The sequence below is a fragment of the Diabrotica undecimpunctata genome, chromosome 9 (genome assembly GCF_040954645.1).
Source record: "Diabrotica undecimpunctata isolate CICGRU chromosome 9, icDiaUnde3, whole genome shotgun sequence".
Taxonomy (NCBI): Eukaryota; Metazoa; Arthropoda; class Insecta; order Coleoptera; family Chrysomelidae; genus Diabrotica; species Diabrotica undecimpunctata.
Window position 1 is genome coordinate 135,238,286 of NC_092811.1, and position 27,896 is coordinate 135,266,181.

Consider the following 27,896-nt stretch of genomic DNA (forward strand, 5'->3'; position numbering starts at 1 on the left):
ATTGATACAGTACTGCTAAGACAACGATCAAGTCATAATGACTACTTGGTATAAATTACCGCCTAGAAGGATTTACACATGGACGTCATCTTTAGACGAACCATACATAATTATGGTTATGTGACAATTAATAGAAGGTCCAGTAATACTATTACTAAGGTTTCTACATTATCTGGAGCAGACATAGGCTCTAACCACAATTTTTTAGTTGTAAATGTTAAACTGAGGCTCCTTGCAGCCAAAAGAAAGAACCAGAAGGTATAATTAAACACTAAAAAACTAAAAAACGATAGGATGAACTCAGGAAATAAACTATAACTTCTCTGATATTGCAACTGTAAATGATGTTAAAAAATCGTGAACCACCATAAAAGAATCATTTGACGATGTGAACAAAACTTTTCTACTCCAAAATAAACCAACTACCAAGAATGAGTGGATGACATAAGAAATGTTAGAAGTGATGGAACCACGCAGACAGTGTAAGATCAGTCAGGACCAAGTAGGGTACCGAAGCTGAAAACCTACATAAACTCTAGGATCTTCAACAAAAATCAATAAAATTATAGATAAAAATAATTACCTAACGATAAAAATTGCTATAACTGTTTTACTATTCAATTTAGATCCATGAAACTTTATAGAAAACTTGTAAAAAATTTAAGTTTTAATGTAAAATTTGTTAAAAGAGGGACTGAAAAATTTGTTACACAAACATTTTTAATTAAAAAAATTGAAAATTTGACGAGTAGCATACGAATTTTTCTAAATATTGCCATTATGTTTATAATTACTATTATATATTATATACATTAATTATATATATTATATACATTAAATAATAATATTACAAGAATTATTATTAAACTCAACAGTCTTCCGGGTTGAACCGCGTCGATTATCTTGCGTCGAGCTTTCGACATCCTCTGTAATATCTTCTTCAGGGCTTCTGAGGTATCAGTCTCCCAAGCTTCCAGACACTATTACACTGATGAATCTACTACACTAACCAATGCATTACTGCCAGTGGGAACAGAGGACGGTTCATTTGTACCGTCGATAGTGACGTGGTTTGGGTGGAGGTTGATGGGTGGGGATTGACGCGGGAGTTGGCGCAAACATTTCTGACACAGTAGGATTTTGATTGGTGGGTGAAGCGGACGATATTTTCTTTATGAGAGGTCTCCATGTCAAAGGTAACCGTATGCCGTCTCCTTCGGTTGTTTTGACTCTTGCTGATGACTCCTTTATAGTTATTCTAGTCAGTCTTATTAACTTTGCTGGTATTTCCATCCTTTTCATTTATTTTAATAATTGTCTGTATATGCTATCGAAGGGCTGTTGAAACTCGATGAACAATATGTGTAGTTCTATGTCATATTCGTAGTTTTTTTCGATAGTTTGCGTTATTACGTGTATTGCGTCTATTGTAGATCTCCCTTTTTTAAATCCCTATTGATTATTATTATTATCCTTGGCTCAACAATCCTCTGTGGATCTTGGCCTGCTCTAAGATTCGTCGCCATTCTGTTCGGTTTCTGCCATCTTCTGATTTTTAATATCCGTAAGTCGGTTTCAACTCCATCTAACCACCTAATTCGCGGTCGGCCTTTGCTTCTTCTTCATACAGGTGTTCCTGTGGTTAGCTTTTAAGCAATCGTATTTTCTGGCATTCGTATTATGTGTCCAGCCCATCTAAGTCGCTGTGTTTTAATGAACGTTATGACATCTGGCTCATCAAAGAGCTGATACAATTCAAAATTATATCTTCTGCGCCACTGCCCTTGGTCGTTTATAGCTCCAAATATTTTGCGGAGTATTTTACGCTCAAATATTCCCAAAAGTCTTTCATCTTTCTGCGTTAGAGTCCATGTTTCTGCTCCATATGTGAGGACCGGCCTCAGCAATGTTTTGTATATAATAATTTTAGTTCTTCTTTGAATGTTTCTTGAGTGGAAATGCTTTTGGAGTCCATAGTATGCCCTATTTGTAAGATTTATTCGTCTTTTGATTTCTTCGCTTGTTTTATTGGTAGCAGTCAATAGCGACCCAAGGTATGTGAAGTTGTCAACACGTCCAAAGGTATGACTTCCAAAGACTGTTTCTCGTTCCTCATTTGCTATCGGATCCTTTGTAATCAACATGTACTTGGTTTTGTCTTTGTTGATGACTAGACCGACCTGTTTCGCCGCTGTTTCCAATTCTAGGAGATATTGCTCAACATCTCGCTTGCTACGCCCTATTATGTCAATGTCATCAGCATATGCTAAGACTTGTATCCATCTATTGTAAATAGTACCGCCGTCCCTAATTCGTGTATCTCGGACTGCCTTTTCTAAGGCAATATTAAATAGGAGGCAAGCCAGAGCATCCCCTTGTCTGAGTCCATCCTTTATCTCAAAGGATCTAGAATTCTCTCCCTGTATTCTAACAGTGGCTTCTAAGTTAGACATTGTCATTCTCGTTAGTCGGAAAAGGTAAATCCCTGTTGATAGTGTCCTATATTTTTTCTACGTAACAATTTAGTCATATCATAATATGATAAAGAGAATAGATGAGAGAAGCAATTCATTGAACAAAACTTAAAAAAAATCTCTTAACAAGCTAAATAATACAAAGCATAATAAACTTAAGACGTACAGGGGTAAGAAACCTAAAAATAAGAAGGATTCATCACTTAAAGATCTACCATATAAGTAATATAAAACCAAAAAATTACTCTCTAACTGACATATTGAAGACAAAGTATTTATTGAAAATACCACTTCTTTAAATCTGAAACAAAATTCATTCTACAAAGCAAATCTCGAACATTCAGCTACACGAGTAGTACCGTCGTGAATGAAACCAAATCATTATAAAACCTACTTAGATTCTTCGCGTCGTGTAGTGTATACCGAACCCATCTCGGCAAATTGCATTACCTAGCACTTCAATTAATGATAACGTAGACTAGTTTAAGTCAAAAAAATTCTCGTGTATAATACGGGATTATTGCCACACCCAGTTGAGCATTCAACACATGCATGAAATGAATGTCGGGTGTAATATACACCGAATTGTAAGCTTAAGCTGAAGTTGTTACGCTAAACTGCATTGTATAGCTTTGTTATCTTGCATTACATCATTTTATTGTAGAAAGTCAGAAATACAACATTCCTACCACGAAAACATTCGAAAAAAGAATCAAATTTAACTTTTTTTATATTCTTTCGTTCTGACATGATATATTTGACTTGCCTGAGATAAGCTGGTTGTAAAACCATTTATTAGTCAAATTAAAAATGATTTACATAAAATATGTAAAAGTTCTCTTTTTTCTTCTTCTCTCCAAACAATTACAGACCTGTTACCATAGTACCAATAATAAGTAAAATTTTTTAAATCTTAATTACAGTTCGTATAACAAATTATTTGGATAACAAATCAATTATATCTAGCTCTCAATTTGATTTTAGAAAAAAATAGTCAACAACTAAAGCTTTATTAGAAGTAATAGAATATATTGTTTACGTTCTTAATGTACGTTTTCCACGTACTAATAAATTAATGTGTGACCTTACAAAAGCTTTTGATTGTGTGTGGATATTCAAACACTATTGATTAAATTGGAGTACTATGGAATAAGGCGTACCATACACGACTTTTTAAAATCATATCTTACAGGAAGAACACAGATTGTTGCATTTAATAATCAAGAATCTAATACTATACCATTTTCAACCTGAGTACCACAAGGATCAGTTTTGGGACCTCTACTATTCTCCACATATATAAATGATTTACCAAGTGCGTTGGAAAACACCAACTGTGTTCTTTTTGCAGATGACACAAACCTTATTATGTAGAGGTAAAACTGACTACAGTCAGGAAATATTAGAAAAATCTAAATCCTGGTTTAACTGTAACAAACTTAAGTTAAACGAGCAGAAAACTCAGACAATAGTATTTAGTTCCGATAGATGGGTTAAACCCATTGAAAGATTGTGTAAGAAGCTCGCCTCACAGATTTTTGCCATGCACAGATTGGCTACTTCTGTGAGTCGAGATATTCTTAGGTCAGTTTATTTTGGAATGGTTCATAGTATACCTGACATATTGCATAATTCTTTGGGGAAACTCATCCTATGCATATAAAGTTTTTAAAAAAACCTTGTTTATAATTATAGCATTTTTCCTTGGCCTTCAATATAGATATAGGTATATTTGAAAGTTTGTTAACTATTGATAATAATATACAAGATGTTAAAACACATGCTAATAAACATCAGTACAATACAAGAAATAAAAGTCATATCATTATACCGTATTCCTGATTGTGTGTTACACAACTTAATACAATAGATTATAATCTGTATAATTGTTTTTTAAATCTGAACAAAAATATTGATATTGAGGCAATGAATTCTAATCAATTTTATAAATTAGCAAAACACTTCTTGCTGGAACACTGTTTCTATAGTATACAGCAATTTGTTTGTTTAAGCTCCTAGTGTGGTCGTTTTTTTTTATTTTTATATTTCTATTTTTCACTGTATATTTCTTGTATTATTTCTTAGTTCTTTCCTATGTATATATAAGTGAGTTAGACTCAGAAACTTGGGGAATGGTTCTAAATATTAGAACCAGCAACCATGACATATGCGTCAAAAAACAGAGAAACACATCGCTTGATGGACGCCAATCTTCGTGAATAGACGGCAATTACAGACGAAGATTTTTCTACTACTTTAGCATTGGAGTAGATATTAGCGTTGAAGGAAAATACGCCAAAAGTGAAACAATACAAATACAACCTTAATATACATGTCTACTATTGCTTAATTTTTTATAAACATTATAACGCAACAATTTAAGATATTGTAAAATTCGTTTTGAAACTAAGTATGTAGGTATATGTAAATTTTGCGTACTATCAGCTCTAGTTCAATGATCTACTGTGACTAAATATATATGTAATGAACGGTTTCACTTCGATAATATCGAAAGTACCAACACAACCGCCAATTATTCCATTTTTGACTGGAGGAATTTACATTAAAGAACATATATAAGAGAAGTACTTTCCATCAGATAAACGTATATAACTTTAATAAAAATTTACAATCTTTTTGTTTTGGTAATCATATAATTTTGTAGCTATAATAAAACCTATTACAAAATGTTAAACGTGGTTTGGAATATTTAATGTTTTATAGACATTTTCGTCAAATCTATTTTACATATCATTTACATACGGAGTTTTCTACAGTTACCGGATAATAAGTTATCAATGTCAAGGGTGAGAGCAGAAATACGACATTTAAATACAATTTGTCGTCTCATTTTAAATATCTTTTTCCTTTAAAAACATTTATTAAAACATTATAGACCATACACAATTGTTTAAAATGACTTTATCATTAACATTGATATCATAAAATTATGTTCAACCTTGTTTTGCAATTATCAATACAAGGTTACTTCTATATTGGAAGCTGTAATTGCGGCGACTAGACAGATTTTGATTATCTATCAGAAGTTGCCGGAAATGGTCATTAAATACCAGTTATATTCATAGCCAAGTAACTATACCATTTAGGACTAATGGGTTATTAAAACGATAAGAAAGGAAATGTGCTCGTGTTATAATGAAATACTAGTTTAGACGGACAAAAAAAAGAAAGTTTGTGAAACATTACATACAGTCATAAACATTTGTATCAGTAATTTGATCCGAGAGATTAAACGATTTAGAATGAATATTGTTGGCATAAGTGAACTGAGATGGTCTGGATCAGAAACATGTGAACAGGATGAAGGCACACTGTACTACTTTGGGAATGAGGAAAACAACACATATTACTGGTTCCAATCAAATAACAGACCATTTAATGTAAATATTATTTGGGTATATGCCTTGTTCACGCCTCTATCTAATTCAAATTTATTTTATGCATTTTTACAATCCGGCAACATAGTGGCGTAGGGAGATATATTATGCCATATGTGAAGATAAGGCGAGTCCCTTAAGGCACCCCAAAGACGACAGACGGCACTCAAGTACGAGACGGGATCGGTGACACACCATTCAGAGCGAGCGGACATAATACTTAATAAGCGTTTATATATTCATGTATTGTGTAATTCAAAATAAAGCCAGTTTTGTTTTCGCACGGAGTTTGATTATTAACCAGCGGCACAAGCGAAGTGCATATCAAGCAAATTCATGGTCTATTCGAGCCGAATCATCAAATTCTTGTGTTGAAACAGTGTAAATTCACCGAATTCCGAACTCATATTTGTGTCATCAAATTAGCGGGCGAAATAGTGCATTCATAGTGGCCCGAGCGCGTTATAGACTGTCGAACGTTGTTCTTAAGACAGTTACATAATTGGACAACTGTGGGTTTAAAATCTGTGAATACGAATTGAGGCAGATCCTTGGCGCCAGGAGGCTAGAGCTGTTAGAATAAACATACAAATATTTTGGTGAGCATATCCATTTCACATTTCCTTTTATTTATCAGTCTTTGTACCTTTATTCTGCACATGTGATAATTCTGAGAACGTTAGGGTCGAACATCAAGCGATTTATAATCTGTTTCTGTTTACTGTTTAATTCATTATAAAATTATGGAGAATTTAAAGCGAAAAAGGGGCGGTTTTAAATGCAAACTCACAATATTTTCGAAATTTATATTAGCGTTAAATGATAAAATAACTAAGGGTGAAACGATTTCAGATTTAGAAGTATTACAGGCTATTGAAATGGTAAATAATATAGAACATTTACAGGGCGAATTCGATGAAGTTCAGGGGCAAATAGAAAATACGGTTCAATTTGAATTATTAGAGGATGAATATACGGAACGCGAAGAATTCTATAACAAATATTATTCACAATTAGCGGTAGCGCGAAAAATCATTCGCGATAATCAACAAGTAGCTTGTATAGAAAGCGATAAAGCAAGTGAGCGCTCTAAGAATTCATATACAGGGCATTGTATTGAGCTTAAACCTATCGAGTTACCAAAATTTGATGGTAATTATAATAATTGGTTAGATTTTGCAGATCTTTTTGAATCTTTAGTTAACAGAAATGAGTACTTAGACAATATAAGGCGTTTTCATTATTTACGAAGTTCATTACAGGGCGGTGCGGCGCAGGTCATACGAACATTAGAGTTTACCGCCGAAAACTATGCAGTTGCGTGGAAATTAATTAGGGAAAGGTACGATAATAAGAGATTATTAATTTCCAATCATGTTAATGCCTTATTTAATATAGAGCCAATACATAAAGAGTCATCTAATAGATTGCGGCAATTAGTTGACATTTTTTCGAAACATTTATACGCGTTAAAGCAGCTAGGGCTACCTACTGATTCGTGGGACATACTCCTTATTCATATTATTTCTTGTAAGTTCGATACATCGACTTTACGCGCATGGGAGAATAGCAAGACACATAATGAAATTCCTAGTTTTGATGATTTTAAAACGTTTTTAAAATCAAGGGCGGACCTCTTAGAATCTCTTGAGGTAAATCAAGCTGAAAAACAAAATACACGGAATATTTCTCAGGCGGGCGCATATTCACGGAATACGAAATATTCACATAACATTCGCGGTCTATATTCATCACAGGGAACTTTAAATAAATCGGATAATACACAGTGTTGCCCTATTTGCAAAAGGGAACACACCATTTATCAATGCGGCGAATTTTCAAAACTTTCATCTAGGGACAGGTTTGATAAAGTAAGACAGGTCAATCTTTGCACGAATTGTCTTAAACCTGGACATTTCTATAAGCGGTGTAGACAATCAACATGCAAGAAATGTGCGTCAAAACACCATACGTTATTGCATCCAGATAGATCAAGCGAACAGAACGCAGCTTTAGTTCATCAACCGGTAGAAAACGCGAGCGATATACGATCTGCAGATAATATACAAGGTAGTTTAAACACTACCAATTTGTCAGTTTCGGCAGTTAGCGCTGCAGATCAAACTATACTGTCCACAGTATTAGTTAATATTTTTGACGGCCAAGGTAAGGCATACATAGTGCGAGCTTTGTTAGATTGCGGTTCACAAAGCTCATTCATAACCGAAAATTTATGCGATAAACTTAGATTAAAAACGACAAGCGCGAACATATCAGTCATGGGCATAAATAATATTGCATCTCCCGTTAGATTCAAATGCGAAACAAATATACAGTCGCGTAGCGATATAACTTTTCATAAAACTTTAAATTGTTTCGTAATACCAGAAATTACGGGGTGCGTGCCGGCATCTGAAATGAACATTAGCGATTTGCAGATACCTAAACATTTAAAATTAGCGGATAATTATTTTCATAAACCACAAAGGGTCGAATTGTTGATAGGAAGTGATCTATTTTGGCAAATACTGGGCGCAAACAGAATTAGTTTAGGTAAAAATAAACCATTCATGCAAGAAACAATGTTTGGCTGGATCATAGCAGGGTCGTATATCAGCCAAAACAAAGCATCAGAAAAGCGAATAACTAAGTGTAATTTCACAAACACAATCGAAGTTACAGAACAGCTAAGTAAGTTCTGGGAACTTGAAGAGGTTTTCAATGGAAAACCTGCACTCTCGGGCGAAGAAATTGCATGCGAAAAACATTTCGAAGATACGGTGAAACGCGACGCGACAGGCAAATTCATAGTATCATTGCCATTCAAAGAACCGATAAGTTCACTCGGTGATTCATTTTGTCAAGCAAAAAATAGATTTTTAAATCTCGAGCGTAAGTTGAATAAAGATGCCAATCTTAAAACTCTTTATAGCGAATTCATCCAGGAATATAAAGAGTTAGGACATATGAAAGGTTTATGCAGAATTACGGAAGCGGCAACAGACTTTAGGGTAAATACTACATTTTATTTTATGCCACATCATCCAGTATTAAAAGAAAATTCTTTGACGACACGTTTGCGCGTTGTGTTCGATTGTAGTGCGCCAACTACAAACGGCATTTCATTAAATAGTATTCAAATGGCCGGACCAACCTTACAAAATGATTTACTCTCCATTTTATTGCGTTTTAGAACACACTTATATGTAGTTATTGCGGATATAGAAAAAATGTACCGTCAGGTATTGGTTGCAGATGATCAAAAATCCTTACAATGTATCTTATGGCGAAATAATCCGGAAGAACCGATTGAAATATTTCAGTTACAAACAGTTACGTACGGTATGAAATGCTCTTCTTACTTAGCGATTAAATGTCTAATGACATTGGCAGAGGAGCAAGAAGCTAAAAATCCTAACATTGCTAGCATTATTAAATCCGATTTTTATGTGGACGACCTTTTGACAGGTTTTGATTCAAAACAGAAAGCGCGCGAAGCATGTAAACAACTTTTTGAGGTCCTCAAAGGCGGAGGATTTACATTGCGTAAATTCTATTCAAATGATCCTGAAATATTAAGAGATATACCGGATAATTCAACTACGGGTTCCGTTATTCAATTCGGTGAAAACGAGAAGGCGAAAACTTTGGGATTATTGTACTCACCGCAATCAGATACTATGTTTTATAGCATAAGTTCATCTCTAGGCCATATAATCACAAAGCGAACTTTATTATCGGACATAGCTCAAATTTTTGATCCCTTGGGTCTATTAAGTGCGTGTACCATCATAGCGAAAATTATGTTACAACAACTATGGCTCGAGCGTCTTTCATGGGATGATCCCATACCGGAGCATTTAGCAAATAATTATTTACAGTTTAGGAATAAATTAGGAAGCTTAAACAATTTAAAAATACCTCGGCATGTAATATGTTCTAGTAAGGTCAAACTAGAACTTCATGGATTTTGCGACTCCTCAGAAAAGGCGTACGGTGCTTGCATATTCATTAAATCTACCGATTCGTTAGGCAGGTCGTATTCATTCTTATTATGTGCAAAAAGCAAGGTTGCGCCCTTAAAGCCAGTTACCTTGCCGCGTTTAGAGCTCTGTGGAGCAGTAATTTTATCGCGTTTGACCAATAAGGTCAAAAATTCATTAAATGTGCAATTTGATACGTGTTACCTCTGGACAGATTCATCGATAGTACTTAGTTGGTTGAAAACAGCAGCCAATGCATTGAAGACGTTTGTTAGTAACCGCGTAGCAGAGATCCAGGAAACCACTTCGTTTGCGCAGTGGCGTCATGTGCCAGGCAAGGATAATCCTGCAGATCTAGTGTCCAGAGGCGTGGAACCAGATAAAATAATGGAGTGCAACTTATGGTGGCATGGACCGGAGTGGATCATGCAAGATTCAGATAAATGGCCAAATTTACAAGTTGTCCCCACTGAAACAAGCGAAACGAGGAAAAACATAAAGGTTTTTACGAATAAACTTGATGAAACACAGAATACGGAAGTATTTTCATTTGAGCGCTTCTCTAATATTTTACGTTTAAAAAGAACCGCTGCATATGTGTTCAGATTCATCCGCATGTGTAAAAATAAGGAAAGAACTTCTGAACCCCTTTCTTTGGATGAAATACATTCTGCATTTAATCGTATTCTAAAACTGTGTCAATCACAGTCATTTTCTAATGAAATAAAGCATTTGAACCAAAAGGGATCTTTAGATAAAAACAGCAAACTCATAAATTTATCTCCATTTCTTGATGATCAGGGCATCATGAGAGTAGGCGGGCGTTTAAAGCATTCCGAGTTTACGTATGACAAAAAACATCCCATCATTTTAGCGGCAGATCATATAGTTACGTCGTTAATATTTAATCATTTTCACAAGGATCTTATGCATGCTGGTCCTCAGCTTTTACTTGCAACTATAAGAGAAACTTTCTGGCCGTTATCAGGAAGAAATTTAGCGCGACGTACCGTACACAAATGTGTAAAATGTTTTAGATTAAAATCTAAATCCATTCAGCCAATAATGGGTGACCTACCTGCCCAGCGTCTCGCAGGTGGCCCACCATTTATTGTAACAGGTGTAGATTATGCGGGCCCTTTCTTAATTCGCGATAGAAAGGGTCGAGGTTGTAAACTAATAAAGAGTTACATGTGTCTTTTTATTTGTTTTTGTACGAAGGCCATACATTTAGAATTAGTTACAGAACTGTCTAAGGAATCATTTCTGTTGGCCTTTAAAAGATTTATTGCGCGAAGAGGCAAGCCTCAAAAGATGGTTTCCGACAATGGAACCAATTTTATAGCAGCTAGTTCGGAGTTAAAATTGTTAAGAAAATTTTTAGAGCAGCACACTCCCGCGATAAGAGAATCCTTGCTAAAGAATAATATTTCGTGGTCCTTCATACCTCCCTATTCTCCACATTTTGGCGGACTGTGGGAAAGCGGAGTAAGAACAGTTAAGCATCATTTGCATAGGGTTTTGGGAAACGCGCACTTAACGTTCGAGGAATTTTATTCGTTGCTTGTGCAGATTGAAGCTATAATAAATTCCCGACCGATTCATCCTTTATCCTGTGATCCAAATGATCTCTCCCCATTAACCCCTGCACATTTTCTCATCGGAAGACCACTTATTACCAATCCAGATCCAGATTTGCGTCATGTTCCAGTTAATCGGCTCTCAAAATTCCAGCATATTCAGCAGCTTTCTCAGCATATATGGGAACGATGGAACAAAGAATACATCTCCGAACTACAAAAACGCACGAAATGGACTACTACTAACGGTGAAGTTGCGGAAAACACGTTAGTGCTCATAAAAGAGGACAATTTACCTCCATTAAGGTGGAAGTTAGGTCGCGTGATCGAACTTTTACGCGGCAGTGATGGTGTAGCCAGAGTTTTTAGGATAAAGACAGACAATGGTATCATAACTCGTTCTTTTTCCAAGGTGTGTCCGCTACCCGTTTCGGAATAAGTGTAGTTTGAACATTTGAACATTTAGCATTAGCAGACGATTTTGTTGGCAGTGTTTGCCAAGGCGGGGGCCATGTTCACGCCTCTATCTAATTCAAATTTATTTTATGCATTTTTACAATCCGGCATCATAGTGGCGTAGGGAGATATATTATGCCATATGTGAAGATAAGGCGAGTCCCTTAAGGCACCCCAAAGACGACAGACGGCACTCAAGTACGAGACGGGATCGGTGACACACCATTCAGAGCGAGCGGACATAATACTTAATAAGCGTTTATATATTCATGTATTGTGTAATTCAAAATAAAGCCAGTTTTGTTTTCGCACGGAGTTTGATTATTAACCAGCGGCACAAGCGAAGTGCATATCAAGCAAATTCATGCCTCTACTGCAGAAAAGAAATGCGACAATGAAGTAAAATATGTTTATGGTCAGTTAAAACAAACACGTAAAAGCCTAAAAGGAAAAGTAGTTAGCTATATCCTTGATACCCACAACAAACAACAGCTAATGCCAAGCTTCAAAAGTGCAGCGGCTAGCTTGTCTGGAATCTGGAATCTTCTACAGAAGAAATGTCAACATGTTATTCTGCAGCTCTAAAGGCGATGCTGAACCTTCCTCTCTTGCAGTTTTACATATGGATGGAGGTAGTAACTATCGTCTTAAAACTGAGACATACACAAATAATGAAACATGGAGATCTAGTTGGCTGCCTAAAAATCTTGGAACAAATTCCATTGGATTCTAAGGACAGGTGGACAGGTGACACGCCAGTCAAATCTGACTTCGAAATACCCTTTGAAGTAGCCATAAAAAGGAGTTAAACTGAAACTGAAAGAAGGTTCACTCGTATTTTACACGGATGGATCTAGGATAGATGAAAGGGCAGGACTGGGCCTAATTTCAGATTATCTAAATCTCTTGGAAACGCCCCATCTATCTTTCAGGCAGAAATACATGCTATAGACATTAGTGCCCAAGAATATCTCAACCGCGACACTCTTAGAGCAAAAGTCTTTATTTTATTTGATTAAGTGGTGGCCAAGTTACCTTAAAGGCTCCAAAGTCATTTACTTGTGAGTCAAAGTTGGTTTGGGACTGTAAATAATCCCTCAATGCAACCAAGTAACTTTGATGTGGGTGTCAGATCACAAGGGCATTGCAGCAAATGAGGAAGCTGACAGCCTCGAATATCGAAAAGCCATATCAAAAAGAAACTCTGAACCTAGGAACTTAATCAACTAAGATTACATTGGTCTAACACACCAGGACAAAGACAATCAAAAATGCTCATCACAGTATCACCGACTGTAACAAACCGACTTCTCGAAATAAGTAAAAAAAAAAGATATCAAAATGGTCACTGGCCTTCTCACTGGTTACTGCCCTATTAGATATAATCTCAAAAAATATGGCAAATCAGATAATGAGAACTGTCGTTTCTGTGACTACGAAAAAGAAACAGCAGAACATAATACTATGCAACTGCGTAGCACTGTTCTGCAAACGACTAAAATTCCTAGGAAAGGTCAATCTAGTGTCTTCTGACATAAGAAACAAGTCACCTAGGAAGCTAATCAACTTCAGAAGATTGGTAGGCTTAATTCTTCGTTGCTTCATCTATACTATTTATTTCTATAGGAGACTATTTTACACTTAAGGACCCATCTGTGTAACGGGTATAACTGGGTTGTATTTTTTTTCCTCTATCTCATCCGTCTCTTGACCTGATGTTTACTTGGAAAGATACTTTAGGATTGTATATGGGTCCACATGGTCAGAAGTAATCATTCGTACGGTATCATCTGAGCGATACATCAGAAGTATTGGCAGTCTAGAGTTCAAGTCTAGGTATTAGTATAGATTAGGCTGCATGGCCTTAACAATTACACATAATCTAATCTAATCTATGTCGTTGATAATGGACTAGGAAAGAGTAATGAACGGGGCAAAATGTTTTACCAGTTCTGTCAATAACACACTATGATAAAAACAAATACTTGGTAAATTACGCAAATAAAGAGAGGCTTTAAACATGGAAGGCACCAGAAGATAATCAACATCACATATTCAGAAATCAAGTAGATATATATATATATATATATATATATATATATATATATACATATATTTATATATATATATATTTAAAATTTAAAAATTTAAAGATCTTCAAAAATTCAAAAAAAAACAATAGTAAGTGATCAACAGAATTCTTCAACTGATAGAGTCATAGATTCAGAGACATAAGTAGGCTTCTCTAGACTCCGCCGAAAATGCACCGTCTGCCACCCATAATATGCCATAGAGGCCGATCACTAACCAATTAGACAAAACAGTGGATGAACTACTAGATAGAGTACTAGCAACCCAAAATAATGAAAAAAGGACAACCGTCGTCAAAATAGCACAAATAAACCTGAATTACATCTAGTCACTACATACATGCACTATAAATAACTGGACCTTCTAGTCTAGGATCCCACTGCAAAATAACTACGTTCATAACGTAGTTAAACAAACTCAAATTTTTACATACATTCAAAATTAGAAAACTGACTTCCAGACACTTGTAACATTCATACTGCAGAAATATACGGAATCCTTAAAGCTCTTGAATGGACTATACTTAATACCAAATCTCTAGCAATATTTACTGATTCTCTTTCTTCAATTCAGTCCATTACTCACATATACTCATTAAATTCGAGAGTCCAAATAATTCTATATATCTGTCATCATCATTATACAAGAGGGACATCAATAACTACTCTTTGGACACCATCTTATGTGGGGATCAGTGAAAATGCGATTCGCAGACATCGCAGCAAGAAAAGCAAGCTGTTTTGACTAACGCCTAGAAAAAATTCAACTTCATCACGATCGAATAACAAATATAAAACAAAACATTCTGAAAACATAGCAAACTCACTGCAATGGGCAAAACACAAAACAGCGTACGATCCAGTCTACTGTTTACATATATTTCACACCAGCCTCACTCACGGATAATTCATGACTTCCAAAAATCCACCTGGTTGGATTGTAAATAAATGGGTAAATGTAAATAATAAATAAAGTTAAAAAAATACAAATGCAAGATGCACAAAATAGAATAATGTAGCACATTATATTACCAAATAACACTATAAAACAAATTTAAATATTTGGTAATCTTTAAGAAGAATATATTATCTTTCTTCTAAACTCTTACAAAACATCTTTACTTCATTAATTATTTTATAGTTACCTTCGGTTTTGCGGTTAAACTATCTAGTAAAATAGAATTTTATATCTCTATCATTACTGGCGTAATTATGTAAGGAAACACGACAAATAAAATGTCTAATTAGTTTCATTCATATTGTTATATCTACTGTTTCAACAATACAAATGTTCTATTTCAGTTGAGTGAGTATCCTTTCTGCGTTTTGTAACCATGACCTTCATGGTCCACTTCAGTTTCACCTGTTTAGAAGAGAAGCGATTTGGTTCGTAAACAGGGGTTAAAAATAGTTATGATAATTTTCTTCTGTTTATTTGTTTTAATAATAATTTTATTATCATAAGTTTCAAAAATAAGTTAATAAGAATTGACAAAGAGGCAAAATGAAGAGCGACTCGACAGATCGAACAGGTAACAAAAGAAGAAGAAGCATGAATCTTGATGACGATCAACTTGGAAAAATAAGAGGTCAAAATACACCCAAAAGAAGATTAAATAGATACATTTCGGGAACTGGTGCAACGAGTGAAAACGAAGATAAATTTATAAAAGAAATAGTAAAAGAACAAAAATATATAAAAGCTGAAATAAGAAAACCTTATGCTAAAGAAAAATTAAGAAATAGTAATAAAAGAAAGCCAAGAAATTAGACAAAAAATAAAAGATGTGCAAAAGAACATAGAATGGATAGAGAAACCGAATAGTGAAAATGAAAAACATAATACCAATTTCATTACACAGCATCTAGAGATTCAGATATAAATTAATATTTGCTTCGAATTTAATATCATAGTATCAATTTTATCGCTTTCGCTTGCTGTCTTTGTTTTCTTCATTGCTTCTTCCAATTCCAATTATTCTAAATTAATTCGTTCAATAGATTTTTCTTCGTCATTCGTTTCTCCTCTATTTATATTTTCAGCACATAAGATAGCTGATAAACTGTTTTACAAAATATGAAGATTATATAATTATAATTTTCTATAAATAAATACATTACACTTGAAGCAAAATGGTTAAATAGATTCATTGTAATGTAGAAATAAATATTCTGAAGGAACACTATCTTTTCAAAAATTAGATTGCTATTTTATAAATAAAAAAAAATACTTCAATTACAAACTTACGATGTGTTTACTCAAAAATAACGGCAAAAAAATGAAAAAAAAAAGACAATTAAGAGTACTTAAAATTATGAGTCTAATATCCACATATGTACTTATTTTCAACAAACTAGCTATTTCTAATAGTTCTTCCATATCGTAAGAGGCGCATTATAGATTTCTTAAAATAACAATTCAATTAAATTCAACGTTTTACTCCTTTCATTAATCTTATTTTAAGTTTTGATCTAGGATTAGGTATATAAGTAACATCTTATACGCATTTATGGGTTATTTTTATATTATACAAAAAAATATTTACTACTCTCCTTCTTACTTTACTATCACTCCATCTGTTTCTTCAGAATTCCTTTCTCAAGTGATCTATTTTTGGTATGTGTTTACACTTTATAGTCTTTAATTGAATATATTGAGGAGGGAAGAACTGTTTGTCTTAGGTTTTAATTTACTAATTTCCATAGATTTTAATAAAGATAGCTTAAGGCGTTTATTTTGGATGTCCAGAATTTGAAATTCGTTATTAAAAGAATGATTATGATCTAGAAGGTGAAGTGAGTATGTAGAAATTGTTTTTCTATTATTGAAAGCCCTTTTATGTTCTGCTATATGTTTGTTAAAAGTTCTATCAGTTTGACAGATATAAGTTTATGAGCAGTAAAAATAAGGTAGAAAAATGCAAAAGAAAAACTTCCACTATCCAATACAAGAGAAATACAAACAACATGGAAGGGTGTTCATTATCAGCAGAAAACTAACACATGATTTTAGAGTAGTCAATGGATTACTTGGCCTAAATTAATCAATAAAAGCAATCAATGCAAGCACCTGTTACAGAAAAATTAAGAACAAATGAATAAATTATGTAACTAAAAAAAATAAAATTAAAACTAAGTATGCGGAAAAGCTTATGAAATAAAAAGGTTTTAAAAATATGCTAGAAGTCTGATTTTGTTATTTTCCTTAATACCTATTTACTTTACTTATATACTTTACGTTATAAAAATCGTGTGTGTTCATCAAATCAAGTGTACAATCCTTTTACAAAAGTTTCTCCTATACCGCGGTGATATTCCAAAACGATATTTAACTGTAACGAAGAAATTATGTACTACTTATTACAAATTGAACCCAATAATATCCACGACAGCGCTTATTACCACTTCATTCATCTACTAATAGTAACTAATACAGTCTCAACGGTGAAAATCCAGTATTGCGTGTTTTATAATTGTTTTTAGGTACGTACTACAAAACCAATGCTATAATTTCAATCTATATATAACATTAGTGCTCTAACAAACAAAAACGTACCAGAATTTCCTCCGGAAGAAGTAGAATTGACAATCACAAAAATTAAAACCATTAAAGCAGCTGGAATAGATGGTGTTACAGTAGAACTGCTTAAATACGCTGGTAAAAAAACCTGGCAAATATTAGCAAGTATATTTACTAACTGTCTAAGAACAAGATGCATATCAAACCAATGGAAACTTATAAAATAATACTCATTCTTAAGAAAGTTGGCAAAGACAATATAAAAACTAAAGAGTCATAAGTCTACTACCAATCATATACAAGATATTTACAAAGATCATCAATAGCAGATTAACAAACGCATTAGATGCTGCACAGCCGAGAGAATTAGGTGACGTCAGAATAAATTGGATTCCATACTCTGGATCATATCCATATACTTTAAGAACTAATGAGTACAGCCAAAAAATATGACATACATACGTATATAAATAAATTATCGCAAGCCAGTTATAGAAACTTTGGCCAACCAAGGCTTTACATAGAGACCTAAGCAAATGCTTTTGTGGTTGTCTGGGTTTGACTCCGAGTTAAATAATTATGGTTTTGAGAAAAAACATTGTTCTGACGACATTTCGGCAAGGTCTCACTTACCATTGTCAAGTAAGGTAGTTCCGCTTCTCGCTAGTGCTTGAAGTATATGCAAGCAATTTGTAAGTTAACCCCTTAGAATAACATTCGGGTGTAACAATTTATTGGAGCGAGGTGTATTAATTCTTGTTTAAAATAGGAATCACTCCACCGTGCTCCAATGCTCCGTTCCATCCTTTTTCCCCCTATAGCACTTTGAGATGCGCGATAGGGGCACACTATCAGCCGAATGCTCTTCATTTGAGAGACCTGGGTAATATAACTCCAAGGTAAATCCCTAACTGATTCAAAATTCAGGCTAGCGTGAGACACTTTATTCCTGTTGTCCTCTAAAAGTGACTCTCGGTCGAAGCGGTTACTTATATAGTCGATCTTGGGGCGCTACCCTCGAACAGTTTTTGGCAGAGCTTCTTGTGATTGGCCTTAGGTACGACATATGTCGTACTCGTTGGTCTTGTTTGATTTATTTCTATCCATGTTGTTGGAAGTCTTTGAGCTTCACCTCTTTGGTTTAGACTGTTAGGACTTTTTCTATTTCTATTGATTCTCTGATCCCCCATTTTTATCTCAATGTTGACTAGCGTCGTCGTTTGATTTAGGTTTATTATATGTATTCTGTGACAAATAAACTGGCTTGGGCGTCTTTTGCTAGAAATGCTGTAATATGCAAATCCAGAATACTACACTACCTTAAGAAAAGAACATTCGATCAGTGTAGTCTGTCAATCATAACACACGTCTACGAAACTTGGACAATAAGAAATAATAGCGAAACACGAAAGCACTTAAAGCTCAGTGGAGCAATGCATGTTGGGCCTAACAAAGAGAGATCGTAAAAGAATGGACTGAATCAGACAGAAAACCCAGATCACTGATTTGATCCACGTAATCAAATCTCACGTATCTGACTGAAACTCTATCTGAAACTGTCCACTGCCGTATAATGGCAGTAGGCGGGACATTTAGCGAAAAGTACTATAGATGGTTCATTATAATTACTCTGTGCTATCCAAGAGGCATCAAGATACCAACAGGACGTCCAAACTTAAGCTGCTATAACATAAAGAAACAAGCAGAAGTGAAGAAATGAAGAACGACTATGTATGGGGGGCTGCCCCTAATCGGTAGAGTACGCTGAGAATGATGACATGCCCTGCTCCTGCATTCTGGAAATTACTAGTTTGAGTTGCTATTTACTTTTAAATTTATATGATAGTAATATTGTATTATAATTTTTGCTTGTTCTGTTTGGAGTACTATTTTTAATTATTTTCCCAAAAAAAAAATTATGTATAACATTTTTATGACTTTATCTGACTTTAGGATTTTAGGTTGTAACTCCAAATTAACAAATCTCTTATTTGTCTCACTGATTTATACAAAGCTTGAAGGTCCAGAGTGTTAATAAAATTAGTGTGATAAAGCGTAAAAATTTGGCTACACATAATACTTTATTTAACCTATCTATTTTTAACCTGTTGTAGCATGTGGTTGCACCTTTAGCATATGACTCAACATATTTCTGCGAGCTGAAGAATGTTTTCTTAACCTTCATCGATACCGGGTATTGTTAGCTTTGAGCACATTAAACAAATACCTGTGATATTAATATCTTAAACTGATGTGTATTTAAGTCATGAATCCGCCCACAGATTTTTTCTACGAATAACCGATTACTTTGCATTTCCTTTCTAGTTTTGACATATGGATTGATTTAAATTCATTTTGTGTTTTATTAAAAGAAAAAATGTTCTGCATAAAAAACCTGTTACTCTCAACAAAAAAAAACTATAGGTATATCAACAAACAATAGTTTCTATATTGTTTTGTGTGCGAAAACTTTTTAAATACAAAAACAATTAACCCAGTCTACTGATTCTCATTCTATCTAATAACTATACTCCGACGAATACTTCGTATTATCATACACGCATAAATAAACAATTTCCGCTTCATGCAAGCATTACGTTTCCCTAAAGGCAACATCTTTGTGCACTCCAATTCAACAAGAAACCTTTAAACCGTCAAAATCAACCATGTACGTTAAATCGCTGAGAGCTAAATTTCTACACAAGATCTTGACTTTCAAACAATAATAGCCTAGGGAATATTTGCTTGAGAATTATTGTCGTTATGAAATCTGTAAAGGTATATCTAACCAGGCAACCGAATACTAGTATTAAAGCATTGATATCAATTTAGCGTTGCGTAACTTTCTTCCTACTAATTAAATAAAAAAGATTCGAATAAAAATAGGTTTAATACACTTATACCAGAAGAACCAGCAATACCAGATAAATAAAATAACAATATATTGTAAAATAAATTAAAAAGCCATACACCCCTTTTGTCAGGCTTGGACTATATTGTTCATTAAAAAAAACCGGCCCCAAGCTTGGGTTGATCTACAGCGAACGATAGAGGAATTACTCTTGTAAGAGTAATCAAAAATGATAATCATGTATCATGAAACCAAGTTCGGACAAAATTCTAATGTAAACGAATCCCATATTTCTTGAAATTTTTCCTTCAATTCGTTGATGGACCTGGCAGGACGTTTTCTCAAAGCTTTTTTTCATTTCGCGCCACAAAGTCTCTATCGTGGAGAAGTCGGAACTGTTAGAAACACGGCGGAGACGAGACCCGACACATACAAAACTAAATAACTACTGATGACGATAGAAACGACGAAAACGAATATATCAGAGAAAATCCCACTGGAGAGAGAGAGAGAGAGAGAGAGAGAGAGAGAGAGAGAGAAGAGAAGCGAAAACATAAAAAGGGCATGTAATGTAATGTAATGGATATAAATGCGTAATAATCAACAAAACAGAAACAGGAATGTAACGATCACATTTACAGAGTGGTTGAATAAGTGTTTTAAGTCCAAATAAGAGATGGTATGATAATTTAAACAATGCAGGATGCTAACATCGAAGGAAAAATAGGCCTTATGATTCTAATATACGAAAGAAGAAAAAAAAATTAAAATCATATTTTCTCTTTTCACGCCATTTTTTCAACAGAGGATTCAAACTGACTTCCCTTTTAGTTTTGTCACGTTTTTGCATTCTAAACATTACCAATTTACGTACTTATTCTTTAGCCTATGTTTGTCCACTGCTGGACATAGGCTCCTTCTATCCATTGCTGTTTAATCTTAACAATTCGCATCCGCTGCTTGTCCACGTTATGTTTACATACTGACCAATTTACGTACAATACAAATTATATCCACAAAATTACTAGCTATATTTAAGCCATTTGCTTTATATTTGGATAATATGCTTACGGCAAATTTTTGGTAAAATGAACACAACAGTTATAAATTTAATAAGAAAGCTGCTTAAAACACAAATCTCTACTAAAAACAGTAGTCGTATTTATATAAATTTCTTTCAAGTAATCAAGTCGTGTTTATTTTCTTCAATTAAACTATTTGTAATATTTCTATTATACTAGGTGGCATCAATTGTAAGGAAGTAGCATTGCAAAATCAAAGGATGGAATATCAACAAAATAGTATCTCGATTCATCACCTTCATAATACTTGTAATAATATCAGTAATGATATTTTAATAAGATCTACAAGGAAGTTGAATAACATATTCGGCATTTAATAACATGTACTGGGAATATACTATGACGTGCTATGTGCCAGGGGGGTTAGTACTAATAGCGAAATATTACGTGTTGGTTCTAACAAAACATTCCAAACCAATTCTAGGAAGTTTTTTATTAAGTAACGTTCAGAAGATTTATTATCAAAATATATAATTGCATAATACATTATTTTATTGAAGATCAGTATATTTCACTGAAACTATTTCTTTAATTGCCGAATAAGTCGTTTTAGTAAGTCAATGAGTTAAAATCAGTACATCAATGAGATGTCACTAAATGGCTAATACTTTTCGTAGATTTTCTATAATGTTTAAACGTTTCGGAAAATTGCCATGTTGAATATTTATTTTATTTATTTATTTTTATTTCATTCAATATTGTAAGTCGCCGAAACGTTTGATCAATTATAAAGTGTTTTATGAATCGCAAAACACAAAATTCACATTTACATTCCGAGACTCAAGAAAATTCTCATTCACACTAATAAAAATTGCCACTTGATTAATTACATTTACAAACAATTGATTATATATGTTAATTCATAAATTGTAACAATTATAAGGTCTAAATTTTGATATTATTTTGACTTCCTGTATTTTATAAAGAGTATATAAATGATAGTTTTTACACAATAAAGGGTTGTTGATATTATTTTTATTATTATTAAGGAATAAAACAAAGGACAACTCAACAATATATTAAAGCAAGAATTGTAACCAAATTAAAAAATAACTGGGCACTATCAGAGGCAAAACATTTTAACAGTGAGGGTCTGACAGACCAAAACTAGATTAAATTTAGGTATGTAAAAATAAACAGAAAAGCTGGGAAGAATACGGAAACAATATGGAAGAAGACTACTACACTAACGAAAAGTTATTCTTTAAAACTCTGAAAAATTTAAGAACCGAAAAGGTTCCACAAACATCAAAGCAAATAAGGGACAAAGAAGGACACTTACTGCATGACAATGACCACATCCTAGATAGATGGAAGCAATATTTCGAGGATTTACTGAATATCCAAAACGATGTAGACATTATCACAGAAGAACCAGAAGAGGTACCAGAGGAACCAGAGCAAGAAGACCAAATTCAAGACGAAATGACTATAGCAGAAACAAAAGAAATCATACAAAAGCTTAAGAAAGGTAAGGCGGCTGGATTTGATAAAATCACAGCAGAAATGCTTAAAAACATGGGCGACAAGGGCATTGAACTACTAACAATTGTATGTAATAGGGCATGGAGTGAGAATCAAATACCAAAAGATTGGGAAGTGGGAGTAATTCTACCCATTTTCAAAAAGGGAGACAGACGCGAATGTAGTAACTACAGAGGAATAACACTACTGAGCATCCCATCCAAAGTATATGAGAGAATACTAGAAAAACATCTTTTACAACAAGTTGATTCTAAAATGGAACAATCACAGAGTGGATTTAGAAAAGGCAGAAGCATCCAAGATAACATTTTTACTATCAAGAAAATCAAACCATTATGCCATATAACCAGGTATGCCATTATGAGTATATACAGACATACAAGGAACAGAATCAGAACCGATAATATGGAATCCGAAGAGTTCATAGTAAATGAGGGTCTACGTCAAGGAGGAGTCCTAGGCCCCATAAGGTTCAACATTGTCTTAGATCACATAATTAAAGAAACTAGAGCAGAAACATTAAAATTATATGCCGGACATGGAAATCTAGAAGCAGTGTGGATCTCGAGTGTGCATACGCAGACGATATTGTGATATTTGGGATAAATGAAGAAGCATTCAATCGAAATTTACAAATATGGAACGCTGCACTAATTAAACGAAATTTGGGGATCAATAATGAGAAGACGAACGTAATGGTATGTGGAAAAAATAGAAAACAAACAAAGATAACGGAAATACACTTGAACAAGTCGATACTTACGAATACTTGGAAGTACAAATAGAGAACAGAGAACTGAAGAAACTGAAATAAGTTCCAGAATAGAAAGTGCTGCTCGGATGTACCACGCAATAAAAAGTACGTTATTGTCGAAAAAAGAAGTATCCCAAAAAGCCAAAGTGACATATACAAGACGGTGTTTGTGCCAATTTTAACTTTTGGTAGTGAAAGTTGGACGCTTACTGATAAATTAAAATCGAAAATACAGAGCATAAAAATGATGTTTCTTAGAAGAATAATGGGTATAATCAGGTTAGACAGGATTAGAAATGAGGCAGTTAGAGAACATCTTAAGGTCCAACCAATTATTAAGAAAATTGAAGAGGCCCAACTGAGATGGTATGGACACATGGTTAGAACGAATCAAGAAAGACCAGTTAAAAAAGTATGGGAAGCCAGAAGACAAACCAAGAGACCAAGGGGTAGGCCAATGAAGACATGAGATGATAATGTAACCTTAATCCTAGAGACACGAGGAATCAGCAAAGAACAAGCGAGAAACCAAGCAAAGAATAAGAGGTAATGGAGAAAAATTGTACATGCAACTAACTAAAGACATTACACCCGACACCTTAGGGTAAACGGGTTTAGGATTATATATATTTAAAAATAAAATTAATATTTTGGAATATCTTCATCAGCACTGATAAGTCTTAGGTCCATCTGCGTGAAAAGAACTATGAAATTGTCTTCTTCCGAGAGCTCTTCCCAAATCTGTTGTATACCGTGCTATATATGTTCAGCATTTTGAGGTATAAAATTACGCCGATACAACCGTTTTATAATAATCCCCCACACATTCTCGATTGGGTTTAAATCTGGACTGTAGGTGGGCCATGGTAAGGTTTCAATGTTGTTATTCTAAAGCCACTGGTTTATTATATTTGCGGTGTGAACATAACAATTATCTTGTTTGAATATAAAATTATTTTCTGGATACAACTGTTTTACACTTCGAAACATAATGTTTTCTAGAATATTCGGATAAGTCTGCCCAACAAACCTGCCATCAATACGCCATATCATGCCCGTTCCTCTAGATGAAATCCATCCCCATACATTTGCGCTAAAATGACGAGCTGCTCGATATCTATCAACATAATAGAGGATTAAATCTATTATTATCTGGTCTATAAACTCTAATTTTTTGCTCTTTTTAAAAGATTGAAAAATTTTCCCATCTGTATATTACCCTGTCCCAAAAATATTGATTTTGTAGCTGATGGTTTAAAACAAATATATTTTGATTGCGTCTGTTGTGGTGTAACAGCTTTTTTTGCTGCAGTTCGGTACCTAACACGCGATACTTTAATTCTTCGCCAAGTTGTTGTCTTTCTTCCCGGAAACTGTGAAATAATTCTTGCAGTTTTCGCATCTTCGAAAGGATTCTCTTCTAATCTCTCCAAAAGCGCACGATCTTTATGAGCGGTAGATATTTTTGGTCTTCCAGAACCTTACTTACTTTCGAGAGTTTCTTGTTCTTTCCATCTTTTATTATTATTAAAAACTGTTGTTCTGCTTACGTTAAAATGGTTCGTTACGGCAGATAGTGACCAACCATCTTCTAATTTCGGTACAATTCTTGCTTTTAGTTATCTATTAGCACGTGGAGCCATTTTTTGAGGTTGAACAGAATAAGTTGTGTGACAAATTTTAAGATTTGGCAGTGACAGTGATATTATGTAAATAATAAGTATTTATCCTTCAAAATACACTGCTTATTTTTCTGCAAAATACGCTTTAAGAGTCGTATCAATTTTTTTAGGAACCAGCTATACATGACGTGAAATAATTTACAGATAATAAAGATGATTAACAGTTTATTGTATACATGTAAAGTGTACTACAAATATTTAACGAAAGGTTGTTACCCTAAAATATGAGTGTGTGTGTGTGATAAAATAATAAAAAATTTAGATAAAGAGGCATTACAGTATCGTTAAGAACTTGTATAAGAAATAAGTTTAAAGGCTGAAAGGTTGATCGTTTGACCACTTGATAATTACTCTAAAAATGTGTACGCAAAAACTATTCATTCACTATTGTATATCATTTTTTGCTATTCTCTGAATCAACTACTTCCCATTTAAAAACTCCAATACTTCATAAACTCTTAAAGGCATTTTTATAACGTTTTTTTTTTATTGAAAGTTTTTCCGACTCCCTTTCTTCTCTATAGTCTAAATATAGTCAATTTCAAAATAAAAATTGTTTATTTTGAAAAAATAAACAAAATGGCGTTTGGTAGACTCTCATTCGATTGTTAGAACCGGAGTTCTAACTTCACGAAATTTTTCTAAAAAAAATTCGTGAAAAAATAATTGAAACTAGCAACCAATTAACTTTCAAAACCCCTCATTTTAAAGGTTTATGTTTCAGCTTTAAAAAAGACTTGGCAGAATTACTTTAGCTATATTAATAAAAAAATTATAACAATTAAACTTTAAAAATCTACTTAATGGAAGTTATAGAACAACTAAAAACGAACAGTTTGAGTTTTGAACAGAAACCGCTCGCATAATTCAATTTTTAATATCTCGGCAAAAAATTAACGTAGAAATATTCACCAAAGCTTAAAATATTTGTTTTGAATTGTTCTATATCTTCCATTAACCAAACTGCCAATGTGTATGGCTCAATTTTGTTTAAAACTCTTGTTTTGTTTACATGTTTACATGGATTTTACGTATGTATTCGTGTTTATTCGCTGCGAGCTAACCGTGCGTCTCAGAACTCCTTATTAACACTTCCATATCTTGGTCAAAAATTAACATAGAAACATTAGCTAAAGCTTAAAAATGTCTGATTTAAGTTATTTTATAACTTCCATTGACAGTGGCGTAACTACAATTCAGGAGGCCCGGGGCGGAAGTAACCAAACCCCTTCCCCAATATAAGAAAAAACTAAGATTCTTCTCCATATAGGAACTACACAAATACATGTTTGAAATTTAAATATTAAATATAATAAAATTTATAACTACACTATGCTAAAAATTACTTTTACTTAAATTAATCTGGTTGGGTTTTATTCATTATCCAAATATTAAAGCAAGCTTTTTATGAGTTTAAATTTTAAAAAACTCCTTTCATTAGAAGCACTACAGACACATACTGTTAAAAACAGTTTAAAAATATTTTAAGTTTAAGAATAAACTGTGCTATTTTCAATATAGTCCAAGTTCTGGCCTTTATATGGTGGCGAAGTCTTCATTTCATTAACAATTTCTTGCTTATCGAAGGATTCACAAAATTTCTCATCGAAAACACAAAGTGTTACAATCATTGAGTAAATACTCAACCTGAACGATTTTGAATTTTTCGAATACAGTCTTTATTCTTTGCATAGCAGTTTGAAGCTCTTGGTGTAGCTTGTCTAAACATTCAAGCATAGATCTTTTAGTTTTATCTTCGAGCGATAGTCCGGCATCTTCCGCTGCTTCGCCAGACATTATCTTTTTTAAACGTCTTCTACTTTTTTTCCAAGGGAGATTCCCATTTCATCACATTTCTCTGAAGCAAACTGGAGAGCCTTCGTGACCAATTCATATCGACTGTCTTTCAAAAAGACTTAAACTTCGAAGATTTATTACGACGTTTTCAAGGCTTAAACCTTCCGTAGAAAGACAATAGAATACTTATTGTTTCATATAGTAATTGTTCATGCGTATAAGAGTTTCTTTATTTGTAACAAAATGAAAATGAAACCACTCAGTGTGCGCTGGATAATTTCTTAATTTGGGAAAATGGTCCGGTTAAGAAACAATCGTTTTACTATTTGAGAAATTATACAGCCAGATATGAGTATATACTATACCGTATTCGAATAAGCTTTTTATGTGGGTGCAACGTGTCAATGCCTACTAATTTTTTATAAAAAAATACTTGAAATGTGACAAACGCCTTATTAGGACACTTCTCCGATTTCACACAACTGGGGAATCTCAATCTTTCAATGTTACTGCATTTTCTTCTAAAGACTTTGAAAAAAAAACTGCTGAAATATCAAAAAATCTGGTAGTAATCTGGAGACTGTGCAGTACAAAGTAAGTGTTACAGATCATTTCATAAACAGATCTCAAAGCAAAAATTTTGGTCTATCATTGTAGAGAAAATATCTGTGTTTAAAATGAATAGTTCATCAGTTTAATGGGTTCAGTATCTACAACCAAAATTGTCTAATAAATGAAGAAAAT

General features: G+C 33.7%; 1 protein-coding gene across 2 annotated transcripts in view; it reads left to right on the forward strand.

The window, feature by feature from the left end:
* Positions 1–27,896, forward strand: part of ko (Stork-head domain-containing protein knockout) — a 148,930-nt gene that overhangs the window by 92,762 nt on the left and 28,272 nt on the right. The window lies entirely within an intron of this gene.